The sequence below is a fragment of the Syngnathoides biaculeatus genome, chromosome 13 (assembly GCF_019802595.1).
Source record: "Syngnathoides biaculeatus isolate LvHL_M chromosome 13, ASM1980259v1, whole genome shotgun sequence".
In the NCBI taxonomy this organism is placed as follows: domain Eukaryota; kingdom Metazoa; phylum Chordata; class Actinopteri; order Syngnathiformes; family Syngnathidae; genus Syngnathoides; species Syngnathoides biaculeatus.
Window position 1 is genome coordinate 21,938,325 of NC_084652.1, and position 7,514 is coordinate 21,945,838.

Below are 7,514 nucleotides of genomic sequence, written 5' to 3' on the forward strand. Positions count from 1 at the left end.
CAAGTTCTCCCATTTAGAAATCATGGAGGGGTCTGAAATTTTCTTCATAGGTGCATGTCCACTGTGAGAGTGAGAATCTAAAAAGAAAAAACAGAAATCACAATGTATGATTTTTTTGAACATTTTATTTGTACGATACAGCTGCAAATAAGTATTTGAAGACCTGTCTATCAGCTAAAATTCTGACCCTCAAAGACCTGTTAGTCCGCCTTTAAAAGTCCACCTCCAGTCCATGTATTATCCTGAATCAGATGCACCTGTGTGAGGTTATTAGTTGCGTAAAGACACCTGTCCACCCCATACAATCAGTAAGACTCAAACTTGTAACATGGCCAAGACCAAAGAGCTTTCCAAAGACACCAGAGACAAAATTGTACAACTCCACACGGCTGGGAAGGGCTACGGAGAAATTGCCAAGCAGCTTGGTGAAAAAAGATCCACCGTTGGAGCAATCATTAGAAAATGGAAGAAGCTAAACATGACAGTCAATATCAATCGGAGTGGCATGACAGGACCCAAAGTACACAGCCAGGAAAATCAAGGAGTGGCTCCATAAGAACCATATGAAGGTTCTGGCGTAGCCTACCCAGTCTCCAGACCTAAACCCAATGGAGAATCTTTGGAGGGAGCTGAAACTCCGTGTTTCTCAGTCATAGCCCAGAAACCTGTCTGATCTAGAGAAGATCTCTGTGGAGGAGTGGGCCAAAATCCCTCCCGCAGTGTGCGCAAACCTGGTAAACAACTACCGGAAATGTTTGACCTCTGTAATTGCAAACAAAGGCTACCGTACCAAATATTAACATTTTTTTCTCAGGTGTTCAAATACTTATTTACAGCTGTATCACACAAATAAATCGTTAAGGGGTTGCAGCCAATATGGCGACCACTTGGATGTTGTTGAATGACACCTCCGCAACTTTGTGCATGGATGACGCGCTCTCCACTCATATAGACAGTGCATTGAATTATGTTATATGTATTATTCATTACAATATATTTTTTAGAATGTTTATAGGGATGACACTTGACCTTTAAACTGCATACATTTTTTTAAAGTCTCAGCGCCCTTTGGACAATAGTCATTGCACTGGACTATTAGGCAGTTAAACTCATCTTTTTTTCACCATGGTCACGAAGATGTGTCCCATCATTGCCAGATGACTAACGAACCTTTATTGCTGTGTTCAAAAGTATAGTTTAAAAGTATTTTCTGTCAATTGATTCTCTATCGTACTTGGGCGGCTCCAACTACTATTAAAACAAATTACTTGTTTTTTTGTTTTTGTAATTGTTATTGTTATTTTTAAATTTACAAAATTAAAGCCGAAAGGAAAAGAATAAGAAGAAGAAGAGTGTGGTTAGGGGGCATATCTGAGCCACACCACAACAAACCAGCAGATGGCGGTAATAAACCTTAACGTTCTCTGTCACCCGTCATTAAACACGAAGAGACGACGAAGACGAAGAAGCAAAGCGGAGCCCGCGGAGTCCGAGTACGAAGAGACGGAAGATGTTTTTCTTATGTTTTAATGAAAAACAAAAAGTACGCAAGCGGCTACACGTTTGGATTTTGATGTTGAGTCCATTCATGACAGCGCCAGCACAAGCAGGCTGTGAGTCGGCGGTGCTCAAGTTAGTAGAACGCATGTTTACCTTCTTTAGCTAAATTTACGCTTCATCACTGGATAAGACAAGATGCATGAAAATGTGAATTAAATTTATGAAATGCAAATATGTAATAATATGCAGCCTTTAAAATGCCAGAAGAAGGTGTTTTCATTTAATCGTGACTGCTCCGTTCTGAGTTGTTCCCTGTTCCAACAGGACTCCAAATGCTACTGAATATAAAACACATTCCTTTGAATCATACAGAAAATGAAAACAATTCGAGATTTTCTGTCAAAGGTGAGTTTCAACTTTCAACGCTGAGCGTCCCAATTGTGGCTTCATTGATTGGTAACAACACTCCTATGTTTACTTTGTTACAGCAAAGGAGCGTACAGCCTGAAGTACAGAGTCACTATGAATACTAGATACTCTTCCAAGTTGAAAACTGCTTCAAAGAAGAAGCTTGATAAAAGTCCCAACACAAGTGAAGCTCCTATCCTACGCCGGATTCTGCCCAAGAGGAGGAGAGGGACGGAATTTGATGATAGCAACATTAATAAGGAAGACAATAGCATCCATAACACAGTTAATATCAACAGTCATGTTGAGGAGGAGCCTTAAACTGGTCATATTGCACAGGTAGTTGACAGAGGCTTGGATTATTTAGAAGGGTGTTGCTGGTCAACTGCTCCTTCCCGTCCAAAAGTCGCAGCCCCCAACAAAAAACTAAGACCACTAGCTGGCCTGTGCCCATCTTGTCGGAAGTTCTATCAGAGGCCCAAGAGATTGAAGACTCCCATCAAAAATAAACTCTTGGATAATGGTAAGTGTACCTGGGTTTGTTTATTGTGGGGGGACACGTTCAAGACCCACTCGCAATAGACTGTTTTCGGCCATGTGACTACATCCGGGGCACCTGTTGGATGGGTTCACTATACTGACGCGCTGTTCACTCTAATGCTTTTGCATATAGACCGGAGTTACACAAAAGTTCGTACGACTGTTAAAATGATGGCTAAAAAGACTTTGGAAAGTTATCGGTGCTCATTAGATGTGATTTCAAGAAACCGTTACGACAAGAAGTGTGCTTTGATCTACAATATCGACCCATATGCCGTGGAGAGACACAAATGGAGCACACAACTCAGGGCATCGGTAACCTATCCAGACATCGTCCACTATCTCCTCTTCTCGACAAGCGCTTATACCGTGGACCAACTAAAGAATTACAAAGGTCTGGAGGACTACAACCAATTCATCAATGGCTGGGTTCATCATGCGGGAGTATCCATTGTAAGCAACCTGTTTCCCCACACTGCTAAGGTTAGTTTACCACACAATGCAATTTAAATATGTATTGCGTGATTACAGTCAGCGTTGTGTTAAATTATGTCGATTATACCAACGAAAGTGGTGTAGATTATTATTTTCATTTTTGTTACCGAGAGAGAGAGAGAGAGGAAACTCCGTATTTCTCAGCGACAACCCAGAAACCTGCCTGATCTCGAGAAGTTCTGTGTGGAGGAGTGGGCAAAAATCCCTCCTGCAGTGTGTGCAAACCTGGTGAAAAACTGCAGTAAACATTTGATCTCTGTAATTGCAAACAAACGCTACTGTACCAATATTAACATTCGTTTTCTCAGGTGTTCAAATACCTTTTTGCAGTTTTATCACACAAATAAATTGTTAAAAAATCATACATTGTGATTTCTGGATTTTTCTTTTTAGATTCTCTCTCTCTCTCACAGTGGACATGCACCTACGATGAAATTTCAGATCCCTCCATGATTTCTAAGTGGGGGAACTTACGATATAGCAGGGTGTTCAAATCTTTATTTTCTTCACTGTAACCCTATCTCCTGCATCTTCCTTTCTAACACCAACTGCCCTCATGTCTTCCCTCACAACATACATCACCCTTCTCTTTGGTATTGTTCTCGCTCTCTTCCCTGGCAGCTCCTACATCAGCACCCTCCTTAAAATACGTCCACTCAACTCTCTGCTCTGGACATGTCCAAACCATCGAAGTCTGCTCTCCCGAAGCTTGTCTCCAAAACAACTAACTTTGGCTGCCCCTCTAATGAGCTCATTTCTAATCCTATCCAACCTGCTCACTCCTAGTGAGAACCTCAACATCTATATTTCTGCCACCTACAGTTCTGCTTCCTGTCTCTTCAGTGCCACCGTCTCTAATCTGTACATCATGGCTGACCTCACCACTGTTTTATAAACTTTGCCCTTTATTCTAGCAAGGGCTCTTATCACATAAGACACCAGATACCTTCCACCAGCTGTTGCAATCTGTTTGGACCAATTTCTTAACTTCATTACCACACTCATCGTTGCCCTGGATTGTTGACGCCAAGTATTTGAAGTCCACCCTCGCTATCTCTTCTCCTTAGTCTTTCCCCTCCACCCCACTCATACATGCACATATATTCTGTTTTAGTTCGGTTCATCTTCATTCCTCTCCTTTCCAATGCCTGCCTCCATCTTTCTAATTATTCCTCTACCTGCTCCCTTCTTTCACTGCAAATCACAATGTTATCTGCGAATATCATGCCCCAAGGAGATTCCAGTCTAACCTCATCTGTCAGTTTATCCATTACCACAGCAAGGAGGAAGGGGCTCAGAGCTGATCCCTGATGCAGTCCCACTTACACCTTAAATTCTTCTTTCACACCTACGGCGCACCTCGCCACTCTCCTGCTGCCCTCATACATGTCCTGTACTATTTTAACATATTTCTCTGCCACACAAGACTTACACATGCAGTACCACAGTTCCTCTCGTAGTACTCTGTGATGGGCTTTCTCTTGACCCACTGACACAATGTAGCTCCCTCTGACCTTCTCTGGACTTCTCCACGAGCATCCTCAAAGCAAATCATGCATCTGTGGTACTCTTTCTAAGCATGAAACCATACTGTTGCTCGCAGATGCTAACTTCTGTCCTGAGTCTAGCCTCCACTACTCTTTCCCATAACTTCATTGTGTGGCTCATCAACTTTATTCCTCTATAGTTCCCACAGCTTTGCAAATCGCTGTTGTTCTGAAAAATGGGAGCACACTTTTCCTCAATTCTGCAGGCATCTTCGCACCCGCGAGTATTCTGTTGAAGAAGTTGGCTGAAAACTCCACAGCCACCTCTCCAAATTGCTTTTATACCTCCAAGGGTATGTCATCAGGACATGTCTTTCCACTTTTCATCCTCTTTAGTGCCTTTGTAACTTCTCCCTTAGTAATCCTTGCCACATCCTGGTATATCACACTTGCCTCTTCTACTCTTCCTTCTTTCTCATTTTCTTCATTCATCAACTTCTCAAAGTATTATTTCCATGTATTTAGCACACTACTGGCACCAGTCAACACATTTTCTTCTCTATCCTTAATCACCCTTCCTTGCTGCACATCCCTCCCATCTGGCCAACCTATAGACATCATTTTCTTCTTTTTCCATGTCCAACCTGGCTTAAATGTCATCATATGCTTCTTGTTTAGACTTCACCATCTCAGCCTTTGCATACGTCGCATCTCAATGTATTCCTTTCGCGTCTCCGAAGTCCTCTCAGTGTCCCACTTTTTCTTCGCAAACCTCTTCCCTTGTATGACTTCCTGTATCTTGGGGTACCACCACCACGTCCACTTTCCTATACAAGACCCTGTCATGCATTTGCCCTTCCCTGTTTTACTCATAATTCTGCTACTGTTGCGTTCTTGGACCGTTTTCCTGTGTACCAACATTGAACCAAATAAATCTGCTCAAACTGTACCTGGTCTCCAGAGTCAAGCATTTTTGGTCCAACCCCGTGTTCTGCTCTTGGTAGAATGTGAGTGCGAATGGTTGTTTGTTTGTGCCCTGCCATTGGCAGGCAACTAGGTCGTCATAAGCCTCTTGTTTAGCCTTTGCCACTTCTACCTTTGCCCTACGTTGCATCTCAATGTATTCCTTTCGCCTCTTCTCAGTCCTCTCAGTGTCCTACAGCTTCTTCCTGTATTTTGGGGTTCCACCACCAAGTCTCTTTGTCCCCTTTTCTCCCAGAAGACACACCAAGTACTCTCCTGCCTGTCTCTCTGATCAACTTGGCTGTACTAGTCCAGTCTTCAGGGTGCTCCTCCTGTCCAATGAGAGCCTGTCTGAACTCTTTCTGAAAGGCTGCACAACATTCTTCCTTTCTCAGCTTCCACTACATGGTCCTCTGCTCTACCTTTGCCTTCTTAATCATCCTCCCCACCACCAGAGTCATCCTACACACCACCATTCTATGCTGTCGAGCTACACTCTCCCCTACCACTACCTTACAGTCAGTAACCTTCAGATTACATTGTCTGCTCAAAATGTAACCCACTTACGTGCTTCTACCTCCGCTCTTGTAGGTCAACCTATGTTCCTGCCTCTTCTGGGAAAAAAAAACGTTTTTGCAAAGTCCACCGCCATCTGTCCGTCAAAGTTCCTTTGCTGAATGCCGTACTTACCCATCACTTCTTCATCACCCCCGTTTCCTTCATTAACATGTCCATAACAATCTGGACCAATCACAACTCTCTGTGTCTGAGATGCTCAGAACTACTTCCTCTAGTTCCTTCCAGAATTCAATTCTCAGTCACATCTTATCTGTGAGGTATAGCCGCAAATCACATGATACATACACCCTCAATTTCAAGTTTCAGCCTCATCACTCCATCTGATACTCTTTTTACCTCCAATACATTCTTAGGCAGCTCTTCCTTTAAAATAACCCCATCTCCATTTCTCTTTTCCTGTCATAGACCCAACATTCAAATTCCCTACACTCAGTTGTAGGCTCTGTGCATTCCTCTTCTTCCACCGAAGAATCCGCTTTCCTCCACTTCTTTGTCTTTGACCCACATTCGCTGAACTTCCACCGATGCCCTGCAGATTAGTTGGGATCGCCTCCACTGCTCTCACAACCCTCATGAGGATAAGCGGTTCAGAAGATGGATGAACAGAACCTGGGTCTCTCGTGGATGAAACAGCTCCCTATTTTCTCTCATTTGCACCTGCAGCATCTGCAGTGTTTACATGACCAAGTATTTCACTCTGTACTTCTTGGATGGATATGTTTTTCAATTCCCATTGTATATTTGTGGTCTTATTTGGAATAGAATAAAAATAAGTCAGAAACCAATGACAATAGAATCTTAATAAATAAAATGGTACTGTATACAAATAAGTAACTAATAATAATCCAATTGAAGAATAGCAAAATATGATCCTCTTTATCATCATAATGACGATCCTACCTACTCCTTCAGATCCTCCAAATTCACCTCTTCAATTTAGCCTACCCCAGCTATAATCTCCACCCTCCCTAACCACTCCCCCACCCTATCTTGTACCCCTCCTTGTTCTTCTCCCTTCTTCACCTATCACAGCTATGGACATTTTAGATACATTATTATTATTATTATTATTACTACTAATCTGCCTCTCACTCAAAATCACCTGAGATAGGCTCAAGCTCACACATCTCCCTGATGAGGACTGGTTGGATGGGTGGTTTCTAAAATTTGTAACGCTCTCAGTGGCTTTTGTACGATCAAATGTGTATCACAGAGAAAATAGACTCACTATTCTGCTTTTACATCCCGAAGTAGGAAACAAGGGATGTCGCCTGCATTCCAAAGACAATTTTTTTATAAGGAATCTAGGGCATTTAACATCAGTGTCCTGGAGGATATGGAGTAAGAAAAGAAGAAAATATGGGATTGAAAGAACATTGACAAGGGCAACTTTCCAGCTGTCAACGGGGAGGAGGCTTGGTATACCCCGAACTGGTTGCCAGCCAATCGCAGGGCACATAGAGGCAAACAGCCGCACTCACAATCACACCGAGGGGAAATTCAGTGTTCAATTAATGTTGCATGTTTTTGGAATGTGGGAGC

The 7,514-nt window shown here is 42.7% G+C and overlaps 1 long non-coding RNA gene across 1 annotated transcript; it reads left to right on the top strand.

Annotated features, from left to right (window-relative positions):
* The first annotated feature begins 1,458 nt into the window (after positions 1-1,458).
* Positions 1,459-5,463, top strand: LOC133510712 (uncharacterized). The gene is made up of 3 exons (XR_009797692.1): positions 1,459-1,632; positions 1,825-1,905; positions 1,989-5,463. It is a non-coding gene; the product is annotated as an uncharacterized LOC133510712 (long non-coding RNA).
* Positions 5,464-7,514: the final 2,051 nt, after the last annotated feature.